Below are 24,473 nucleotides of genomic sequence, written 5' to 3'. Positions count from 1 at the left end.
TTTGAGAGACAGAGAGCACAAGCAGGGGAGGGGCAGAGAGAGGGGGAGACACAGAATCCGAAGCAGGCTCGAGTCTCTGAGCTGTCAGCACAGAGCCCGACATGGGGCTCGAACCCATGAAACGCGAGATCATGACCTGAGCTGAAGTCAGACGCCCAACCAATTGAGCCACCCAGGCGCCCCAAAATATATGCTCTTAATTTACAGTTTATCAGCAGTGTGTGAAAGTTCCTGTGAAATCCACCCTTCACTAAGTTACCTAGGTACTTTGAGAGTAAAGGACAGGTTCTGTGCAAGGATGTGGCTCGGTACCACCCAGAGGCTCTTTCACTGTGAAGGTACCACTGAGTTCCGCTTGCTTTTGTACTACTTTGAATGCACACAAAACTTAAAAAACATAAAAAATTGCATGGCTAATTTGAAATGATGGTTTTCCAGATGATTTTACTTACTAAGCATCTCTGTGTTCCTAAGCCAGAGGCCCTAACAGCTTCTGACAATGAGGAACATTCTCTAATTGGGAGAGTGAAGAATTCTGAATTTAGGCCTGAAATCTTTAGATGGTTTTCATCTGGCCTGAAACATGGAGCCGGTGGACAGGGCCTGACCTAGAGTTAGCTTGGGTTCGAATTCTGGTTCTAGCACAGCTGTATGATCTTGGGCATCTTGTCCAACTTGAATCTGTCTCCTTACCTAAATTTAAAATAAGAATACTAATAGATCTCCTTGCAGAATTTTCATGAAGATTAGAGAAGGTAATGTTTATGGTGTTTGGTAAATGGTAGCTTTTATAATAATGGCCTCACGAAGTGATGTGGCTCCCATGTTTGGTGTCAGTAGGCTTTCTAATTGGACTTGGGAGTCTTGAGGCAGAGATATATGCCATGCTTTTGCCCCGAGTTGGTCTCAATTTGGAATTATGTGGCTGGTGAGATTGAGGTGTGTGTGGAGACAGTATAGTGTACAACCTCTTTAGCATGTGACTTAATTAAATAAAGTTATATCCACCCAGTGATTGGAGTGGCCATTCACTTAACTTCTGGATATTGCATACTTATTTGTCCAGGTACGGGGAGTTGGCTCTTGGCCTATACTAGCTCATTTACCCTTCAGAAATACCCTATGAGGTGGGTGCTACAGGCTCCACATGAGGATATTTTAGTCTCAGAGAGGCCCCCTCAGTTGGGTTGTCAGATTTAACAAATAAAAATATAGGAAATTTTGCATGGGACATACTTATACTAAAAAATTTTTTGTTGTTTATCCAAAATTTGAATTTAACTAGGTGTTCTGTTTTACCTGGCCACCCCACCCGTAACTCCGCAAGGTCATGAAAGCTGGGACTCAGATTTTCCTCCATCTGACTCTGAAGCCCATGCTGTAGCCTGTTACTCTGTGATGTTTCTATAAGAAATCTGAAGTAGAACTCAGGTGTGAAAGGTGAGGAAAATGTCGTCAGATGGGGCTTAAAGTCGTTCACTCATTGTAAATTGAGAAGCTGAACTCGGAGACACTTTTCTTTTTCACTTGATTGGTGGAAGAGAATTTCCTATTAGGTCTAATGATTAGAAATTGGAGACATCTAATGAGGTACCTATTTTGTATGCCAACTACTGTGCTGGAACTAATCTGGAAAATGCCCAGTCTTTTCAAATGAGAATTTCAGGTAAGAAGTTAAAAATTCTAAAGCTGTATGGTTGTTGGATGACCCAGTCAAAGGAAGCATCACCACCCCTTAAAGCCTGTTGACCTCGACTTTATACATGACCTTCTGCTGGGAGAACTCTGGGGAGTAACTAGGGGGCAATGTGTTAGTCATCCAGTGTCTCTGCCAACCCTAGAATAGGTGTTTCAAAGGAGTCTTTCAAATGGGCTGCATAGAGAATTATTTGCTGCTGCTGAAGAATTGGATATTTAATAAGGTGTAGATATTTCTGAACTCTAAAAAATCCTTGAGTTTTCCTTGGTGGTCAAATGCATACTCATGGGCCATGCCTGTTTTCTAAAAGCTCCCCCACCTGCTCTGTGGAGCTGCTGAGTGCTCACCATCCCATTCAGGATAAACCTGAGGCACTGCCCATCGCTGTGGTGGTGGGCTTCATGATTGAGCCTTTCTAGGGAGGAGCCTGGGGAGCTTTGAGGGCTAGAGGGCCAGAAGCATGAAGAACCTATTGGGAGAAAACTCCCTATGGATGAGGAGGGGGAGGACCAGTTTGCCCCCTTCCTCTCTCCTGACCCTACCTTGTGTTAGCATCACAAGATTGTGGTGGGGAATCTTTGGAAGGGAAAGGGAAGGGAGATTTTTCCCAGCCTCCCTTGGGAGCACTTTGGCCTCCATCTCTTTCCTGGACGCAGTGAGAGATTGACCGAAAGATGCCTTTTGCTTTTCAGGTGGCTTTGGTTCTGATAAGTCACAGGAATTAGAAACCCATCACTTTGCACAAATTTTGTGTTATGGGAACACTATTGTCTTTTTGTATAAGATTATCTGGTAGTATTAAACGTTTGAATTTAACAGGAGTGGGAATTTCTGAGATACCTCAAATTTGGGGGGTACCACTCTACTTTCAAAGTACTGGTTCATTAAGACTAAACAATGAACCCCACTGCATTTCTGTGTTGATGTAAAGGATTTCAAGACTAATAACCATAGTATGATAATAATAATCATAATATAAAATAATTGATTCTAAGCACTTTATGTGTATTAAATTCCTGCAATAACATTTGAAATGGGAACTATTATTATGCCTATTGTGCAAATAAAGAAATTGAGGAGCAGACCATTTAAATAACTTGCCCATGGTCACACAGATGGTTGGTGGCAGAGTCAGGATTTGAACCCAGGCAGATAGGCTCATAGACTCTTAACTGCTATTTTGGGTAGGTGTATATGTCTCTCTCTCTCTCTCTCTCTCTTTCTGTGTATATCAGATGCAATCTTGCAAGAAGGATCTCCTAATTATATGTACTTGCACATACATCTTTGACATTCAGATTTCTCAGAGTGTTTAAGAGTAAACAGTGGGGTTTGCAAATTGGGTGAGGGGCAATTCAGTTGGGAAACAGGTGAATAGGAATGGAGTAGAGCTTGATGCCTCTGAGGAGAGGGATGGGTTAGTGATCTGGGCTATGTGGTCCTAATGGGAGTGGAGTAGAGGGGTTGATGCTGGCATGTACAGAATGGGTGGTAATGGGAGTCTCAGGGGCACAGCTGAAGCTGGAGAGAAGAAAATGGCAAGGGGCCCTGATAGTAGAGAATTCTGGAGTAAGGGAGTTAATGCTCAGGATGGAGAGACCTAGTTAGAGCTTTTAAATGCAAGACTACAGTAAATTGCTTTGTGAAAGACCTGCCTGCCTGTTTTGTCTGTCTGTCTACCTATCTCTGTGAAGAAGTTGATTAAAACATACAAATAATTCTTATGTATATTTTAGGGAAAATTGTACTTTAATAATATGCTTGTTCATTCACTAAAAACTGGCTTTCTCAGACCCATTCTTGCTACTTCCCTTACCCACAGGCATGTGATTTTTACCTGAGAAGTAGCCTTTACTGCCAAGTATTTTGAAACTGTCACCTCGTTCAATCTAAGTTGGAAACATTCCAGTCTTTTCTATAATCATTGCTACGTTTGTGTGTGGAATAAGGACAAAAATCAAGGAAAAGCTTCAATGCTGTCAATAATATGTGCTCACCCTGACTGGCACAAAAGTAGTGTACAGTGTAGAGGACCACAGATAGCTTATTTTTTAATGGCTTGTTTTTGCCTCCAATGGAGTGATGTTTGCTTCCGAGAGTGTGCGTGTCTGTGTGTGTGCTTCTGTGTGTTTCTCTGTGTGTGTGCATGTTCATTTTCTGCATTCAGCCTGCGTCACTACCATGGTAATCAGTGTTTCTCAATGGCCTCTGTAGGTGAGGAGGGTTTCTTTGATGGTTAAAGACCTACACTTCCCAGACATTAAATGTGCATAATGCCTGGAGGGTTTTAAGCCCTGCACTAAGCATGCATGTCTCATACCCAAAGTAGCCACAGCGCCTGCATTCCCACAATAGCGGCAGCCCTGAGCAGATGCTTCCAGTGTTCTTAGCTGGCTGTGCTTTTCAGTTTGGGACAAAGTTCTATAATCATATCTCATGGATTTATTTTCTCCACACTGTAAAGCCTGGATTGTGAAGATCTCCTCATGCCATAAAGGGCAGAATGAGCCAAGTTCCTGGGGCTGCTGAGGATTTCTTTGCCTTTTTTTTTTTTTCTTTTCCTTTTTGGAGATGTGTATCAGAAAAAGGCTTTGCCTTTAGAGAGAAATTTTACTGCTCTTGCCAATAATGTATAACAATATTAAATTTAATGGCAGACCTTGAAGTGTATAAAAACTTGAGTCCAGAAAAAGGTAAGAGTCATACTACTAATTTTAAGGTAAGTGTAATAGTCCTAGTAAAAGATGGTAAATATTTCTTATTTTATCTTATGTTTAATTAAGTTTAAATATTTATTTGAACTCTTGACAACATATTTGAGGTATTCTATTTCGATATGAGATGAAAAGGTAAAGTATTTTTGATCAGGCAAAGTGTTTTTTGCTTGCCAATGTGTACTTTTTGTAACAGTAGAATTTGCATGCTGATGAATTGGGAGTACATTGTAATAAAGTGGTCAGTGACAAAATCATTTGTATTCTTAGGTTACAAGTCAAGGATATAGATGTGCTTAAAATTTTTATTTGCCTGACACTTAGGAATAGTGAGTTTTAATTTTAACATTCCAAGTCTTATTCAGTTTGAAAATGACTAAAGCTGTATTTTAACTTTTTACAATAATCTGGACAGAATCATTCCCAATTTGTATCAATTAAAGATGGTCATGGATAGTGAAAATAATTAGCTTTATAAAATGACATGGTATAAGTACTCAGCATAGATAAAATGGAGGCAGAATCCATGTATCATGTTCTTAGAGTCTGTCAGCTCCTGTAGCATGAGAGACACATTTGAAAGTGTGAGTTAGGAGATCAGAAATTTAAAATAGATGGACACTCTTCTTGAATTATAAGAAATATTCCTGCCTGTTCAGACAGAATAAATGACATGTCAAGAAATGTCTTCTAAACTTGTCTTCAAACTGAAATTCGTCTGTCATTTCAGATTATTCATGTGTGTCTACTCAAATGTGACTTTATCATGCCAGTGCGCTGAGAGCCTGTCTTGAGATTGTTGCTAGTTCATGGTATCAACTTCAGTGTGTCATGTTCACAGTAACCAGCATTGATGCTTCCTTTTTATTCAAAATATAGATCATGGATGAGATTTCTGAGCATGACTGAGTTTTCTAAGCCTTGGAAGGATCTTTTATATAGAAATAGGTTAGGGTTTGGGGATTTGGTTAACTCAACATGCAGTTTGTCAGAAGGATTTTCCATTTAGAGTTTTGTCTTAATATGTTTGGCAACTCTTTCGTATGCTGAATATAGGAGTAAGTTGAAATGCACAGCATACTGTCAAGTTTCTTTTGCTTTGCACATCAGGGAAGTAATGATGAAAATGACTTCCATTACTTTGACCATATAATGATCTTTAAGACTGAATTAAAGTTAAAATGAAACAGTATGGACGTTTGCAATGAGTTTTTCTAGTCATATATAAGCTTTTAAGGTAGATGAATTTAAGGTGTCTTGTTTCAGGGTAGATATTTTCACATACAGATGGTCTTACCAGAGCTTTTTTTCATGAGCATATATTTCATATGTTACTTAACACATTTTCAGTTATTCAGGTTAATGATTCATTTTGCTGAGTGAAAAATTTTTCTCTACTGACTGCCTATCTTGGTATTAATCTTACTGGATAGCAAGACTATTTTTAAAGAAATCTTTCTTCTGAATTCCAGAACAGTTTTAAATGATATATCTTAGATTAAAGAGATCAATTCATTTTCATAGTGTGTTAAAATTAGTAGATTCTAATTTTCACCAAACCTGAGTTGTATTTATTATTAAACGATGTTAGTGGAAGTTGTTTCAAATGATGGGGATATAAGGTTGAAAAATGTTCTTTGAGAGCCAGAAAGACCAGAGAGAAGAAACCTGAGTTTTGATGCCATATCTGTAGTGCTAAAACTGTGTTAAGTGTAAAACTCACGCTTGCTCCTATATTGTGTGTATTTATGCATATACTTAGGGAAATACTATTAGCCTCAAAATTTAGTATAACATAATAAGCCTCTGAGTTGGAAGTTATCTCAGTGATTCTTACTACATTCAATATACTGTAAGATACTTGAATTGCAACATAAAAACAGAAGTCAGAAGAAGCTTTAGGCATATAAGGCAAGCGTTTTTATGATCTTGTATGTCTATGAACCCCAACTTCCTTTTTAGCAACTGGGGATAATACTACTTCTTACTTCATAAGGTTATTATAAGAATTACTGGTATAATGCCTCTGAAAGCATTTGGAAGATGGAAGGACCACAGAAATATAAAATGACATAAATATAGAAATAAGGGTAATGCACATTTCATCTACTTTAATTGAAGAGAAATTTTATTTGTTCTGGAGTGCAAATAAAAAACACTTTGACCTAGAACCTTGGTAGCATCTGCCACTAATTTTCCCTTTGGCTTAGTATAACCTACATGACAGCAGGGTGCACACTGTGTATTGAATACCTTATGCTGATGTCAATGTAGGAATGAGTCCTAGATTTCTAGAGCAGGAAGAAACCATAGCAATCTTACTCTTTTAAGGAGGAAAAAACAAAAACAAAACAACCAGGCTGTACATTTTCCTCTGTGACATGAAATAGATCTGTGGCTGGAATTGAGCCCTCTTATTCCCAGATGATGATGGCTGGACCTACTCTTTTTAATCATACAGATTTTTGCTTTTAGAAGATGCTAAGCATTTTAGATACTTGTGATTTCTCTCTTTATGTCATTTGAATTCTTTGTACAAGGGAGGGGAAAACTACTTTGTACAAGGGAGGGGAGTTTCTGTTGGAATCCATAACTGCTACTAGTTAATTGGTACAATCAAAGATGTATTGAATGCTTTATGTACAAAATGCTGGTAGGGGATATGAAAGTGAATAAAAGTATTAACCTTTTTTTCAGTAATTCATAGTATATTGCAAAGACATGCTTATATCAATGTAATTATGGTAGCACTGTAATAGAGGAATATATTCCAGTGGTAGCTTGAGCATAGAGAAGTAAGCAAAGGATTTCTGGAGGTTGAAACATTTGACTAAGCTTTGAAGAATAAGAAGGATTATATCTGGTAGATAAGCAAGGATTGAAGATGAAGAAGTAGGCCAGGGCCAGGTGTTATACTAAAGACCTCATAATCCAGGCTAAGAAATTTGAACATTATCCTCCTTCCCTCACCCCCCACTCCAAAGGAGAAGGTTTTAAGCTGGGGAGAGATTAATCTGATTTGAATTTCAGAAAGATCTCTCTGACAACAGTTTAGAGACTGAGGGGAGGGATGAAGCTAGAGCAAGGGAGACCAGAAGGCTCTTGCAGTAAATAGGTGAGAACACAATGGTCCCAAGTTTCTTAGCTTAGATCTTTCATGAGAAAACACGGGACCCTGAAGTCTACATTGCTGTCCTTTGCCCCTGATCAAAGCTGCTCTAGAATTCACCCTGCTTCTTCCTTCCACATTTTATCCGATCACTGTCTTGCAATTGGAATATATTAGCTACAAGTAGGTAAATTTACCTGATGTGAAATTTAACATTTCCGCTCCAAGTTTCTGACCTCTTGTCTATTAGTATTGTGCCTGATTATGTACCTGTATTTCTTTTACAGAGAACAGAAAATATTTTTCCCAGGAAGCTCAGAGAACCCCAACTCAACCTTTTGTTTTAGGTTACAAGACATTGATTTGAATGTTGTCATGAAGCTTGCATAATCAGCTCAAATATAACATTAGAGTAGGGAGGTCAGTGATCATTTCTTGGTATTTAACTTTGTTAAAAATTATGATTTCCCTATGTCACAAAAAGGGTAAAGCTTATGATACTGTCTACTTTATTCTATTCCATAGATCAATTAGTCTAGTTCTGAACTATCTAGTAGGGCAAGTTCTTTATCATTGTTCTCATTCAAATTTTTTTCTCTTTTCATGTGTTTTTTTGTTCTAGATGATTTTAGAAATAGCCTGGAATGTCCCCAAAGTAATTCTGTTAGGATTTTTTTTAATTGGAATTGCATTGCATTTATGGAATAACTGAGGAGAATCACCAACTTTAAGACACTGAGTTTTGCCTTTGAGGAACAAAGTAGGACTCACCAAATTTTAAGTCTTTTTTCACGTTGATGAGGATTAAGAGTTTTCTTCATGTAGCTTGTTTACATGTCTTGTTAAGTTTATTCTTGTGGTTTCAGTTGGTGTTATGAATAGATTTTTTTCAGTTATCTTTCTTTCTTTCTTTCTTTCTTTCTTTTTTTCTTTCTTTCTTTCTTTTTCTGGGAAAATAACTTTATTTGGGGGTGTGGGGTGTGGGCAGATGTATAGTCCCAGAATTTCTAGAATTGCTTCTTGGTGCCAGTGGCCTTCATGACTTTGAGCATGTTGAAGTGCACACTCTTGCTCAAGGACTAGCACTCGCCCACTGTGACAGTGTCACCATTCTGAACATCCCTGAATCGGGGACAGGTACACAGACATGTTCTTGTGTTTCTCAAAGCAGCTGTACTGTCAGATGTAGTGGAGGTAGTCTCAGGGGATGACGGTGGCCCTCTGCATCTTCATCTTGGTCACCACATCAGACAGAATCTGTCCTCAGATGGCATTACCAGTAAAGGGGCATTTCTTGTCAATGTAGGTACCCTCAGTGGCCTCCTTGGGAGTCTTGAAGCCCAGACCCATGTTTTTATAGTACCATGGGAACTTCTACTTGCCAGTTTCTCCAAGCAGGATTTTCCTCTTATTTTGAAAGGTGGTTGACTGTTTTTGGTAGGCACGCTCCATCTGAATGTCCACCATCTTCTGAGAAAAGAGTTACATTTTCTTATGTTTAAGAACAGTTGAAAATCTTTCAAAAATTTTTTTAATGTTTATTCATTTTTGAGAGACAGAGAGAGACAGAGCATGAGCGGGGAAGGGGCAGAGAGAGGGAGACACAGAATCTGAAGCAGGCTCCAGGCTCTGAGCTGTCAGCACAGAGCCCAGTGCAGGGCTCGAACTCATGAACTGTGAGATCATGACCTGAGCTGAAGTCAGACGCTCAACTGGCAACCACCCAGGTGCCCCAAGAGCAGTTGAAAATCTTAAACACAGTAGTATGAAAGAACTAGTACAAGAAGTATGATTTTATCTCTTAGCCCTCTTCACTTCTTTCCTAAATAAATTACTTTTAACTCTTACTATCCTTTTTGTAGGGTTTTAGTGTTCCTTTCATATCTCTATATGATGTACTTACTCTACTACCTATTGATTTTTCAATTTTTGATATTCTCTATTGATTTTCTTCTATGGTAGATGAGGTATTAGCCCACCAGTAGCATCCCCACATCTCTTTCAGTTACTTTATTGGTTGGCTATCTTTGTAACTTTAACAATTCGCTTAACTTTTTTTCCTACTCTGCCAAATAGAAATACTCTACCTGTGACCATAGTACTCCCTTTACCCATCCTTTCTCTCACTTGTCTCTCTAACTTCTCATCATTACTCCTTCCATGTTTCAATCATAGGTTGATTTTAAAAGTTTAATATCAATAAGCAAAGTTTACATACTATGACTGCATAAAATTATGTTATTATGACTATATAAATGTTCACCAGAGCAAGTAATCACCTAATTTAATTTTTAATTGCTTAATTTTAATTAAGGGTACTGGTTCAGAACATGGTATCTGAAGAAAAGGTTGGATTCTGGAGATTTCTATACCAGATGATGGCATCAAATTCATTAGAAAAAACTGAGTACCTAAAAGTAATTTTGACAACTAGCAATGTTCATCAGAACTCAATGAGATGACCATAGTTGTTATCTCAACTTTTGGGATGATGAATCTCAGGTACAGAGAGAAAAATAACTTGCCCTAGATCATACTGTAATTTTGTAATTAGTAGAGCTGACATTTGATCCTGTGAGCAGACTTTGGAGCCTGGACTTGCAGTCAGTCATGTTCTCTTTCTTAGCCATACTGTTACTTACTTGGAGTTGGTAATATAAATAGGCAAGAAACAATTGCTTGTCTTCTCTGTTTAAAAGAAAAACAGAAAGCATTACCATTTCTATAAGGACATCTTAATTTAACTTCTGCTTTCTGCATATGCTGTTCCCTTGAGTAAATAGACTTGCAAGTGAGTACTTATTGATTAACAGACAAAAGACTTGTGAGGCAGATAAACAGGGTTTGGTGTAGGAAAGCAGTGGGGTAAGAATGCTTAGGGCAGAGCCAGATCATGCAAAGGTTTTTAATTTATTTTTAAGTTTTTTTACCTCATGTTTACTTATTTGTTTATTGAGAGAGAGTCCTTGTGAGGGAGGAGCACAGAGAGAGAGGGAGAGAGAGAATCCCAAGTAGGCTCCATCCTGTCTGCACAGAGCCCAACACGAGGTTTGATCTCATCAACTGTGTGATCATGACCTGAGCTGAAATCGAGTCAGACTAGCCACCCAGGTGCCCCTAAGCAAGGCTTTTAATATCCCCCTGAGGAGTTTGGGTTGGATCTAATGAAGAAGGAAAGAAGATGATAAGCTTTGGATTTGACAGGTGATATAAAAGTGGTATTTTAGGGAAAAAGACTGGTATTTTAAGGAAAAAAAAGTGGTATTTTGGGGAAAAAAATCCTGTGAAGGATTGATAAAGGGTCCTGCAATCTACTTGAGAAATTGGTTCAGGTGTATTAAGACCATGAACCCTAGTCATTGAGGTTTTGACAAACAATCCATTACTATCTCTAATTACTTGTCAACAACACAGAAGCTATCATGAGTGAGCTAGAGTTACTTCAGCCATCTCTTTGAAGAAAGGTAAATGATTGTTTCTATTGATCTGTTTAAAGAGTAAGTCATGGTTGTAGATGTGTGTAATATAAGGTTTTCATCTAATTCAGCGACTTGTTGCTTCTTGCTTTTTAAAATCAATGTCAGTACTGTCTGGTTTTCCAGGTAACATGTGAAAAGAAAACTTGACATATACAGCCAGGGGTCTGAGGCCCCCCCCTTCTCCCAAATGCAGATAGGAAATCAGAAGAGAAGGGACAAAATAAGACCCCTTTAAAGGACAGTTGTGTTACTCTCTTTTATAGTTTCTCTTTGCACATTTTTTCTCTCGTGTGTAAATTCATTCGTCATGATTTGCTTGTTTCTTTATTCTTTATTTTGAATGTCCAAAATTATACCTGCTGACTGTTTTTAAGAAACCAAGCAATATTGATTTATATTGAGTTCTAAGTAAAATTTCCCCTTGCCTTTCTCACTCCTCAGTTGTAACCACAGTTGATTCTTTTTCACATCTGGACTTACATTCTTCCAGGAGTGTGCATACTTGTGTGGACACACATACAGAGGAGCCACACCATACTTCAGGTCTCATAGGGAATTACATTTTTATGTGAGCAACAAGGACAATGAAAAACAAATTGTGTGGGCCATTTCATAACCTACCTTCCTATTGCTACCTGTTGATCCCCCATATGAACACAAGATAGGACTTCAGCCTGGACTTAGTCACTAAATGCCTCTTATACTGTGAGCAGTCTATTGGTGTTGAGGTTTTTTGTTTAAAAGATATTTTTAAATGTTTATTTTTTTTTTGAGAGAGAGAGAGAGAGAGAGACAGAGCATGAGCGAGGGAGGGGCAAAGAGGAAGGGAGACACAGAATCTGAAGCAGGCTCCAGGCTCTGAGCTGTCAGCACAGAGCCTGATGAGGAGCTCAAAACTACAAACCATGAGATCATGACCTGAGCTGAAGTCAGACACTTAACCAACTGAGTCACACAGGTGCTCCCTGGGCACTCAGTCTTATACTGGTTGTGATCAGTCTTCCACAAAGTCCTCCTTTTAGTTTCTAACCTTCCTTGCCGTAGTTTTCTTATTTCCTTTCTCTTTTCACAGAAGTAAAATTTAGAATATATTTATTTATAAAGCTACATGTGAGTCCATGAAGATAAGGATCCATGGTTGGTATTACTTTGGCTCTGATGTATATTAGTTGTTAAGATGCTGGAGCAGTTGTCTGCCATTTATGTTGGGCTAGGGGATCTTTCTAGGATGCCTTCCACGATTTTTCTTGGTCAAATTCAGAAGAGTATCATTAAGAACAAACCCAAAGTTGGGGAGCCTGCTTCAGATTCTGTGTCTCCCTCTCTCTCTGCCCCTCCCCCGCTTGCGCTCTCTTTCTCAAATATAAGTAAACATAAACAAAAATAAGAACAAATCCAAAGCAACACAAATCACAAATATTGGCAGGTCTGGCAAAAGCCCTGAAGATCATAGAGAACGACAAACCGATGAATTCTAAAGTTGTCAATGATCAGTGGAAATAATGCTGCGGGACCTGGCTAACATTCTGTTTCTATTCAGTGGGTGGATATCACCCTTACTTGAAGACAGAGTTCAGTTTTGGTCACTGCATTTAAACAGGGTGGTGGAGAAAGTGGCATATGATAATGAGTAGCAACAGAATGGAAAATGGGTCCTTTCCATAGGAACAGGTCAAGTTTAAGGGGCTGGATATAACTTTTCTTGGTTGAACCACCCGGTTTTATAATTCTGTGGCTTCTAGTTATTGCTTTACTTTTTCTATTTTTTAATTTCTTCTTTTGACTAATATGTGTTTTTATTCCGTTCCATTGCTTTATTGTGCTACTTTATTTTGTTTTGTTTTAGAGAAAGAGTGTGCATACATGAGTGGGGGAGGGGCAGAAGGGGAGAGAATCTCAAGCAGGTTCCATGCTCAGCACGGAGCCTGACGCAGGGCTCAGTCCCTCGACCTTGAGATCATGACCTGAGCTAAAATTGAGAGTCTGACACTTAACCAACTGAGCCACCCAGGCGCCCCTGTTCTACTTCTTTATCCTGTAATCATTTATTATTGTCTTTTGGATGCAATTTTAAGTTGACACTTCTTTGTTCAATTTCTTTAATTTCTCATTTACTCAGCACTTAATTTATTTTCTTGTTTTTTATTCATAGTGCTATAATCTTCCCCCATTCTCACACACAACCTGTTCTGTTTTTTACTTTATCATTTCTTTGTTTCCTTGTGTCCCCAGTGACAAAAGAGGGATGCTGGTATCAGGGTGAGCCCCAGAAGTTCTAACCAGGGTTTATTCACTGCTCTGGTACAGTGGGGGGCACAATATGGAATCTGGAGTAAAATAGCAGCAGACAACTAAAAGTTCTAATGACAGGGGCGCCTGGGTGGCTCAGTCGGTTGAGCATCTGACTTTGGCCCAGGTCATGATCTTGCAGCTTGTGAGTTCGAGCCCCACGTCGGGCTCTGTGCTGACAGCTCGGAGCCTGGAGCCTGCTTCAGATTCTGTGTCTCCCTCTCTCTCAGCCCCTAACTCACTTGCATTCTGTCTCTGTCTCTCTCAAAAATAAATAAACATTAAAAAAAAAGTTCTAATGACAGCTTAATATTTTAGGTAATCACCTGGGTCAATTTTTCTGGCACTCCTTTTCCTCTTTTAAAAAATACTGATTCTTTGCCTTTCAAAGAACTGCGAAGATTAACGAGATGAGGAGTGTGACAAGTCTTGCCCAGTGGTTGGTACATAAGCCTTAATTAAATGTTATATCTTTCCCTTAATCACACATACCTGCTCATTTTAGTATCTGTGATACACACACACACACACACACACACACACACACACACACCCCTTTCTCTCTGGATTGACAACTTATATCAGTTTTCTTTTTGTCTTTTCCTCTGATTCCTGTATACTTACTCTTTTTGCCTAGTTACTACATACTCAAAACCAAAGTCAAATGTATGACAAAGATGCAAAATAAAAACATCAGGAAACAATAAGTTAAATAAATCCTTAGTTGATTTTAATTAGCAAGACAGATTATTTAGAGTACGTAAATGTGGAAACACATTACCCACTCAATTCTGATAATCACAGCTTACCCACAATACTTCATATCTCCTAAGAAGAACTAATATTTAATCATTTGTTTTAACTTCTTTCATGCTGTTTTTCAAATCAAAAAGTCGCTCGGCTTCTAATCACTTAGACAATTGCATAAATTAAGCAAACTGTCCCTTTACCAAAGATAACTTCTAAGTGTTATGTGTTTAGGATTTCCCACAGGCTGGAGGGTTTTTTTTTTAATGTTTATTTATTTTTGAGAGAGACAGAGACAGAATGCGAGTGGGTTGGGGCAGAGAGAGAGGGAGACACAGAATCTGAAACAGGCTCCAGGCTCTGAGCTGTCAGCACAGAGCCCAACGCGGGGCTCGAGCCCATGAGCTGCGAGATCATGACCTGAGCCATGACGCTCAACTGACTGAGCCACCTAGACACTCCTGGAGAGGATGTTTTAAAAAATACAAGAAGAGGGCTTGTTTATCTGTGTTTCAAAAATTAAAAAAATGAGATACGGTTTGTTTTTACCTTACCTGACAGGCAAAGGATTAAAAAACAAACAAAAAACCCCAGATATGTAGTATCAGCAAAGGTATGTGAAAATGGGCACTTTTTTATCCAGTAGGAATTTGAATTAGTGTTTCTGGATGGCAGTTTGACAGTAAACAAACACTTTGGCTTGGTAGTTTTACTTTCAGAAGCTCCTCCTTTAAAAGTACTTGCACATTTGGACAATGATCGGGTGATAGGAATGTTTATTGAAGTTTTTTTTTTTTTTTTGTAATAGCGAAAAAAGGTGAACAACCTAAATGTACACTAGTAGATAGGTTTTATTTTTAATTTATTTTTATTTTTTTATTTTTTAGGAGAGAGAGTACATGAGCAGGGGAGAGGGGCAGGGGGGAAGGGAGGGAGAGAGAGAGACAATCCCAAACAGACTCATACTGTCAGTGCAGAGCCCTGTGCAGGGCTTGATCCCACAACGCTGGCATCATGACCTGAGCTGAAATCGAGAGTTGGACACCCAAACAACTGAGCTACCCAGGTGCCCCAGTAGATAGTTTTTTCCTTAACGCCTAAGTGTATGTGCATAAAAAAGGTAAAGTAAGCTCAAAAGTTTATGCCTTGGACTAGTAGTACCACTTATCTTTGACTATAGTATTCTGTATGATTTTCTTCATACTTCTTTGTGCATTTATAATTAACTTATATTACATTAATAAAAGATAAAAATCAAATCTGGGTAAAAATCTGGCTACATAGAAAAAAACCAAACCACTCTTTTGCTGGCTCCCAGCTGTGCTCTGGTTAGGCCAGTGCTATTCTGAGACCCTAGAGGTGGTCTCACTGCTTCCAGCCTCTTCCTCTGGTTCAGTGTCTAATTGCTGTCTTTTGTTCTTTCCCAGTCCTTTTCCTTCAGGTCTTCCTTTCCCACTGTTTATCTTTTCTGCCTCTCCTTCCACAGCCTTGCTAGTTTACTATCAAACCATTTACAACAATTTGTTCTTTCTTGAAGGCATCCTTTGTTTTTCTTGATATTTCCTTTGTCAGAAATATGATCTCTTCTGCCTCATTAGCACGGTAAACTCATCTTCTATGCCTCAGCTGTATTAGTTAAGGCAGTACTAGCTATTGTAACATTATTAAATCTGTGTATTTCTGGGGCTTAAGACACATTTCTTGCTGCTTTCACAGGTGTTCCTGGATGAGTGGCTCTCTTCCAGGTGGTGATTCAGGGGCTCAGGCTCCTTCTATTTTGTGGTTCTGCTGTTGTCAACATATGACTCACAAGGTTACCTGAGGTGTGTCTCCTCTCCAGGCAAACGAAAGGGGAAAACAAAATAGACAGTCCTGTGCAGATTTTTATGAGGAAGTTTTTAATGGGCAGTGCCTAAATTCTATTGGCTAGAGCCTAAGCACATGGCCAGACCTAACCACAAAGGATCCTGGGAAGTGTAGTCTGGTGTGCCCTGGAGGAAGAGGAAATGAATTTTGGTGAACACATAGTAATTGCTGCCTATTAGGCAGAAGCTTAAATCCTAGTTCCAGCCCTGGCTGTGTATTGGTATGAAGATTAAATTTTGAGGCATCAGACATGAAATAGCTTCATGAATTCTGAAATATTATACAGATACAAGAAGGACAACTTCATGAATACAGATCTCACTGTTTTGCTTTTTTAAAAAAGTGTACCTGACATGTAGATTAGACCAGTAATTGGCAAACTATACCCTGTGGGCCAGACCTGGACAAATGCCTACTTTTGTAAATAAAGCTTTATTGGAACACAGCCATGCTCAATAGTTTATGTATATTATAAGGCTGCTTTTGCACTACATGCAAAGTTGGTTGAATGCCACAGAGACTGTATGGCCTGCAGAACCTAAAATGTTTACCATCTGGCTCTTTACAAAGTTTGCCAACCTTTGGACTAGACTGTGAGTGTCTGAGGTCTTATTCATTTGTGTTTAGTAGTGTCTGAGATGTAGCAGATGTTCAGGGAATCTTTACTGAGGGGTTGAAATCTCTTTTTAGAGCTCTGTAGTTCAAAAATTATGCAGCTGGAAGGCAGTTTCAGGAGGAGAGATGCCTCTCCACTAAAGTGGATGAACACTGTAGGTTCCTTTGCACTCTTTGAATAGCTAAATGGCCACGATAATCAGGCAGCCTGAGTTCAGTCCCAGCTGAATCCCCTCTACTGTGCTGCCTTTGCCAGGTTCTTTTCTAAACATAAGTAAATGCCCCTTCTCATCATTATAATTGGAACAGTCACCAAACAGTCATCATTATAGCACATCACTATTCAACTCATTATGGTTGGCAAATATTAAACAAATGATTATTGCAGGGAGTAAAGGGCAGAGTAATGGACAGTTGACTAAGAAATGCTTTCATATTGTAAGTGCACTGTCTTCATTAATTTTTGTTTCTGCTTATTACATAGACTGGCTTTTGCTAGCTTGAAGATATAACAGCCTGAACAATGGCAGTGCAAATTTGATGGTAACTCTTTTTCTCTAATGATTGGCAAAATAAGAGTTTCTCTCAGCCAATCAATACAAATTCAACATTTAACATGTAGAGGTATAAAGCTAGATGATTGAGGGGAAGTTTATTGAGCTAACATTTATTGATGCTTGGTAGCTGTTACGCATCATGCACTGTACCTGGTTCCAAAAATGATCAGGTAAATAAGCCCATTGTCCCTGCTTGAGGCATGTGTAGCTTAGTGACAGAAGATACAAAAAGGATGGGCACATATCTCCTTACCTTTGAGACAGGGAGAATTTTGCTGGGAGTTACTCTTATAGATAGTTAATATCTGGAGTAGCAGTCTCTTTAACTGTAATAATCAGGAGGTTGAATACTTTGGCTGGTTTATGGAAAGTAAGGAAGAGGGGCAGAACAAGAGAGAGAATAAGGGAACAAAGGTTTCAGCAGTTGGTTAATGATAGAACTGGGTCAAGATTTACTTTTCTATGCGTATTCTTAGTTACCCAAATCTGACCAAAGGCACTTGCCTAAATTGATTAAATCACATGTTATGAAAGAGGTGTTTTTGCAGCTATGTTTAGTACACACAAACTTGTAGCTTTCTCTTTCGTCTTTTTGTTTGGAGCAGTTGGATTTTAAAAGGATGCCAAAACACAAGGTATATACTTAGAAAATCTTTGTAGAATTTAGCTGTTCAGGTATTTTGCTCTAAGAAATTTGCAGAACAGGGACAATGTCCTACACGGAGTCCATGCTCAATAATTGTTTATTGATAAAATGTTTCGAGTTTTGCAGTTGGAATGAAAGATTTACTATCCCTTTTAGTTACAAAAAAAGGGAGAAAGAAATATATAACATAGATGATCAATGAGGGGCGCCTGGGTGGCTCGGTTGGTTAAGTGTCCGATTTCAGCCCAGGTCATGATCTCACGGTTTGTGAGTTTAAGCTCCACATTGGGCTGACAGCAGAGCCTGCTTCGGATCCTCTGTCCCCTCTCTCTGCCCCCCGCCCTTTTTTCAAAAATAAATAAACATATAAAAAATTTAAAAAAGCAATGAATAGTTCAGAGTTCTCACTGGGGTGGAGATATTTGGTTGCAATGCATTCTCTTTTCTTTCTTGCCTCCTACTTTGCCGAGTCTCAGGATTATCATAAAAGGTTTTAGATTATGGCATTAGTTCCTTTAATTCTGGTGAATGTCTATATCTTAAGCTTATCTAAACAGTACTTTTAAGGTCTTTATTGAACTACACAGGTGATAGGCCCCCCAGCTGGGATATGGAGGATGACAGCTCCAATTTGGGTCAGCTGGTAGGCTTTCTCTATAAATTCTGCTGATTCACTGAGGGGACCATCCTCCCCTGTTCTTCAACATACCAATTGTTCATGTGGCATTATGTTTGAAAACTGCAGGCAGATAGGGATTTGGCCTATATGGAATGTTCTGCAGAGCACATCAGACCTGTGTTATTTGGTAAATTTCATATGAAATTGAATTACCTGTGAAGTCACCCTAGGGGAGCCACTCATTCTAAGGTAACATAGGAAAAAGAGAATTGTCAATTTGTTTTCCAAGAAGTGATTTTTTTAAAAAAGGAGCATGTTGATTTTCTTTAAATAATGTAAAATCCAAATGCACAATGAGACAAAACTCATGAGACTAATATGGGAAAATAAGTAGAAGAATTATTTTAGCCACCCAGCCTCACCACTAGACTCCTGCAGTAGTTGAAATAATTTAGCTAAAGTTCAGGTGCAGCTGTAGTTAAGAGTACCTCTGATATTAGGAGAGAATATATGTTTCTTGGGGACAGAAACAGTATATTTTCCTTCATAAATCTCTACATTCTTTAGTATAGTGTTCTGTACATGGCAGGTTTCTAGGGGCTCAACTATTGAAAAAGCCTTATAGTATGAGGCCTGCTATCACTGGCTGGGAATAGCCTTGGAGTTTTCTGCTGCAGTGTCAATTTCAGATGCCTTTAGTTTCTGCAACATTCTTGAGAATTTCAGAATTTGTTCCAAGAGGCAGCTTGGAGAGACAATAGGTCGCTAAAAGTGGCTGTTGACTTCTGAAAAGAACAATAGTTTACCCAAAAATGGTGTGTTCAGATGGCCACAGGTCTGCACTTTTAAGAAAAGTCTGACTTTTGGGACGCCTGGGTGGATCAGTCGGTTAAGCATCTGACTCTTGGTTTGGGCTCAGGTCATGATCTCGCAGTTCATGAGTTCAAGCCCCACATCAGGCTCTATGCTGACAGTGCAGTGCCTGCTTGGGATTCTCTCTCCCTCTCTCTCTCCCTCTCCTGCATGTGCATGTGTCCCCTCTCTCTCTCAAAATAAATAAATGAACTTAACAAAAAAAATTCTGACTTTTGATTGTGTTCAGCCTATTAGGCCCTGAGGACCATGACACAGAGTGGGCAGCACCTTGATCAGGTGTGGCTGCTTTCTTGAAGGATCCATACATTCTAGAAGATTTCTGGCTCCCCCATCCATGGGTATAGGTAATGAAGTGAAGAAATGCTTTCCATGTTAAGTAAGTCACATAGTAGGCCCTTGGCATACCAGTGTCAAATGAAGCAGAAGGGTCTTTCCTCTAATGGTTGACTGATGTTTGAAAGGGATTAGGTGTGAATAACACCTCACCCCTGGCTGGTGCTGAGGAGCAGTAAAAGAATATTCTGCAGTTTAAAACAATTTTTTTAAATTTAGTTTTGAAGGAAAGAGAGAGACAGAGCATGAGTGGGGGAGGAGCAGAGAGAGAGGGAGACACAGAATTCGAAGCAGGCTCCAGGTTCTGTGCTGTCAGTACAGAGCCTGACGCGGGGCTTGAACCCACGAACCGTGAGATCATGACCTGAGCCGAAGTTGGACGCTCAACTGACTGAGCCACCCAGACGCCCCAGAATATTCTGCAGTTTAGAGCTCCAGAGGGCTCCTTGGTTCTTCAGATGTATCCCTTGTTATCCTGACAGACTAGGAACTTCAGTGGCTTGTGCCCAGTGTCCTTCATGGGCTTCAGTTCCATTGCTTCCTGATGCTTCAAAGAAGCTGGGGAGGCTTGGTTTCCAGTGATGGTGGGTGGTGATGGGCTCCACACATTTCCAAATGGTGCTGATGGGATAGCTACAGAGACAGTTTGGATGTTGCCGTTCAGTGTGGTACTGCTTCTTTGAGCTTTAACTCATGACAAGTAGATAAGTTGATTCTGTGGTCTGCTGGGTAATTATGTGTTCTAAGTAAGATTAACTTCTTAATTACTTCTGAAGGAGAAGCTGTAATATTGAACTGTGATTGCTTTTGGCAGGCAGCCAGAGAGAAAGCATAATTAAATGTGTGACTAGTTCTTTCCAACTATGAAAGGCATACTTCTAGGTAGGATTATTCAACCATTGGAGCAAGCCAGACTGAAGTAGATGCATCAAAGATAAATAGAGATTAACTTAATAGAAACAAGCTTTATTAAAAAATTTTTTTTAATGTTTTATTTATTTGAGAGAGAGAGAGAGGCAGAGGCAGAGAGGGGGGAACAGAGAATCCCAAGCAGACCCCATACTGACAGCAGAGAGCCCAATGTGGGGCTCGAACTCAGGAACCATAGGATCATGACCTGAGATGAAGTCAGATGCTTAACTGCTGAGCCACCCAGATGCCCCAGAAACAAGCGTCTTTGTTTTATTTATTTATTTATTTATTTATTTATTTATTTATTTATTTATAATTTTAAAAAAAATGTTTATTTTTGAAAGAGAGAGAGAATGAACTGGGGAGGGGCACAGACAGAGGGAGATACAGAATCCAAAGCAGGCTCCAGGCTCTGAGCTGTCAGCACAGAGCCCAATGCGGGGTGTGAACTCATGAACCATGAGATCATGACCTGAGCCAAAGTCAGACGTTTAACTGACTGAGCCACCCAGGTGCCCCCAAACTTCTTTAAAATCAAGTTTTAGGGGCATCTGGGTGGCTCAGTCAATTAAGCATCTGCCTTCAGCTCCGGTCATGATCTCACGGTTTGTGAGTTTAAGCCCCATGTTGGGCTCTGTGCTGTCATTTCAGAGCTTGGACCTTGCTTTGGATTCTTTGTCTCCCTCTCTCTCTGCCCCTTCCCTACTCACCTCTGTCTCTCAAAAGAATGAATAAAAGTTAAAGAAAAAATAAAAAAAAGCAAGTTTTATTTTTTTATTTGTATTTAAAATTTTTAAATGTTTGTTTATTTTTGAGAGAGAGAGCACATGCAGGGGAGGGGCAGAGAGAGAAAGGGAAAGAGAGAATCCCAAGCAGATTTCGCACTGTCAGCACAGAGCCGGATGTAGGGCTCTATCTCATGAACTGTGAGATCATGACCTGAGCCGAAATCAAGAGCTGGATGCTTAACTGACTGAGACACCCAGGTGCCCCTCAAGTTTTATTTTTTAAAGCATATTCTTTACTAAATTATTTTGTCCTTTACTGATAAACCTTAAGGAGTAAATAATGGGAAATGATAGGGAGTATCTTACCTTTTTCTCAAAAGTATAGTTTCACATATTATAATTTAATAAATATTTTCGAAATAATATAAGGGAGGAAAGTTTCAGTTTCCTAGCACCCTTTTAGGTTCTCTGGCTGGGGCTCTGTGAGTTGGATGGACAAAAGGCAGAATGATAAGAAAAAGCATTCAAATTTATTTAATATAAGTTTTATATGACACAAGAGCCTTCATAAGGAATTGAAGACCTGAAGAAATAGTTAAGTCTGAATGTTTTTATACTAGGTTTGGTGAAGAGTAATAAAAAAAAAAAAGTTTTAGGACAAAAGGGTATGAGCGAAGGGTAGTAAACTGTGGGAAACTGAACACTGGCTCTGTGTTTGGATTTCTCTTGGCCTCCCTGTCTTCACAGGTAAGGATGCTCCTTATAAGGAGGTTAAGGAAGGGTACCTCTCACAAGAGGGTATTATGTGTGACCTATTTCAGAGGAAAAGGAGGAATACAGAGAATTCTTCCTGTATCTGCTATTTCAAATATTCAATATGCCAAGGTGTCATATTTTGAGGTAGTATATTCTGACTCCATTAATATTATTATTGTAAAGTTAAACTGAGTTCTAACTCTTGTTTCTTCTAATTCTTTACATGTGCTAATCAGTACTCAGCTGAAGGCTGAAAGGGGACCCTCTCGAAATCTCCAGAGGGCTCTCTCTAGGCAGTTCTCTCCTCTCCTGTAATCTGTCCTGTGAACTCTACCTAGCTTGGTCTCCCGGGACTCCCAACTTTGTCTTCTCAACCCAGAGAGACTGTCAAGCTGTTCCTGGGTTACCCCTTTCTAAGTCTAGAAAATCTCCCCAGGCAGTAAGCTGGAGTAACCATTCAACTCACTCCATTTGATTCCCAACTCTTAGGGATTGCTGTTCTTCATGGTCTGTGATGGGGTTCAAGACATGCTACCTCAGAATATGGCACCGTGGCATGTCGAATATTTTAAGCTAAAGGAATTTGAGAAATGGCATGTACAGGAAGGACTTCCTGATCTTCCCCTGTAGCAGGTCATAAAACCCAAGAAGGACTTTCCCCCCACAGCTTTATTGAGATAGAATTGACATATAACATTGCGTAAGTTTGAAGTGTATAGTGTGTTTTATTTGGTACATTTACATGTTGTGAAATGATGGCCACCCTCAAATCAGCTCCATCATGTCAAATACTTACCATTTATTTTTTTGTGGTGAGAACTTTTCAGGTGTACTCTCCTCACAGCTTTCAGGTATATTAATATAGTATTGTTAGCTATAATCACCATGCTGTATATTAGATCCTTAGAACTTCTTCATCTTAGAACTGATTTATAATTTGTAATTTATAATTTATACCCTTTTACTAACATCTCCCTGTTTTCGCCCATTCCTCAGCCTCTGGCAACCACTATTCTGTCTCTGTGAGTTCAGCTTTTTTACGATTCCACATATAAGTGATATCACTTGTCTTTGATTTATATCACTTAGCATAATGCCTTCAAGTTTCATTCATGTTGTCATAAAAGGCAGGATTAGCTTCTTTTTCATGGCTGAATAATAAATATTACATTATATGTATATATGTATGTATATATGTGTATGTATATATACCACATCTTTATTGTTGATGGACACTTAGCTTGTTTCCATGTATTGGCTGTTTCAAATAATGCTTCAACGAACATAGGAGTGCAGATATCTCTTTGAGATCCCGTTTTCATTTTCTTTGTATATATTCCCAGAAGTGGGATTGCCGGATCATATGGTAATTCTATTTTGAATTTTTTGTGGAACTTCCATACCGTTTTCTATAGTTGCTGTAGAATTTACATTCACGAACAGTGCACAAAAGTTGCCCTTTTCCTGCATCCTTGCCAGTACTTGTTATTGCTGGACTCTTTGGTGATGGCCATTCTATTAGGTGTGAAGTGATGCCTCATTATGGTTTGGATTTGCATTTCTCTGATGATTAGTGGTAGCAAGCATCTTTTCATGTACCTGGTAGCCAAATATTTGTATGTCATCTATGGAAAAGTGTCTATTCAGGTCTTGTGCCCATTTTTTAACCAGGTTGTTGTTGCTATTGAGTTACATGAGTTTTTTTTTAATATATTTTGAATATTAACCCCTTATGAGATGTATGTTTTGCAAGTGTTTTTTCCCATTCCTTAGGTTGTGTTTTCATTTGTTGATTGTTTCTTTTGCTGTGCAGGAACTGTGCCATTTGATGTCATACCACTTACTAATTTTTGCTTTTCTTGCTGTGTTTTTGGTGTTATATCCAAAGTATCATTCTGAGGGCCAGAGTCACAGAACCTTATCCCTGTACTTTTTTTTTTTATAGGAGTTTATGATTTCAGTTCTTATGTTTAAATCTTAATCTTTTTTGAATTAATTTTTGTGAGTGGTGTAAGACAGGGGTCCAATATTACTCTGCATGTGGTTATCTAGTTTTTTTCAATATCATTTATTAAAGAGAGTATCCTTTCCTCATTGAATAATCTTGGCTCCCTTGTCAAATGTTAGTTGACTATACATGCAGTGGATTTATTTCTGGGTTCTCAGTTCTGTTCCATTGGCCTGTGTGTCTGGTTGTCTGATTGTGTTGGCTAATGCCTCCTCTAATATCATGTTATGTAGAGATAATGGGTATCCTTGGCTCATTCCAGACTTTAGCAGTATGATTTGAGTGTTTCCTTATTAAATAAGATGTTAGCTTTGTGACTGAGGGATACACACACCCAACACACATGGAAATATCCTTTAATTTCTATTTTATTGTGTGGTTTTTTTAAATCAGGAAAGGTATTATTTTGGGGGAGGGACTTTATTTATTTATTTTGAGAGAGATAGATAGAGGGAGGCAGAGAGAGAGGGAAAGAAAGAATCCCAAACAGGCTCTGTGCTCCCAGAGCAGAACGCGATGT

The 24,473-nt window shown here is 39.0% G+C and overlaps 1 protein-coding gene and 1 pseudogene across 2 annotated transcripts in view; one reads left to right on the top strand and one right to left on the bottom strand.

The window, feature by feature from the left end:
- PLCH1 (phospholipase C eta 1) overlaps nucleotides 1-24,473 on the top strand; it is a 187,173-nt gene that overhangs the window by 25,662 nt on the left and 137,038 nt on the right. The gene's annotated exons all lie outside the window — the stretch shown is intronic.
- On the bottom strand, nucleotides 568-8,989 carry LOC124526491 (40S ribosomal protein S11-like; annotated as a pseudogene).

The sequence above is a fragment of the Lynx rufus genome, unplaced genomic scaffold, assembly GCF_022079265.1.
Source record: "Lynx rufus isolate CCGP_SWC_20201006 ecotype Redwood Valley unplaced genomic scaffold, mLynRuf1.p SCAF_5, whole genome shotgun sequence".
Taxonomy (NCBI): Eukaryota; Metazoa; Chordata; class Mammalia; order Carnivora; family Felidae; genus Lynx; species Lynx rufus.
The sequence above is the reverse complement of the archived record's forward strand: the minus strand, read 5'-3'. Positions and strand labels throughout refer to the sequence as shown.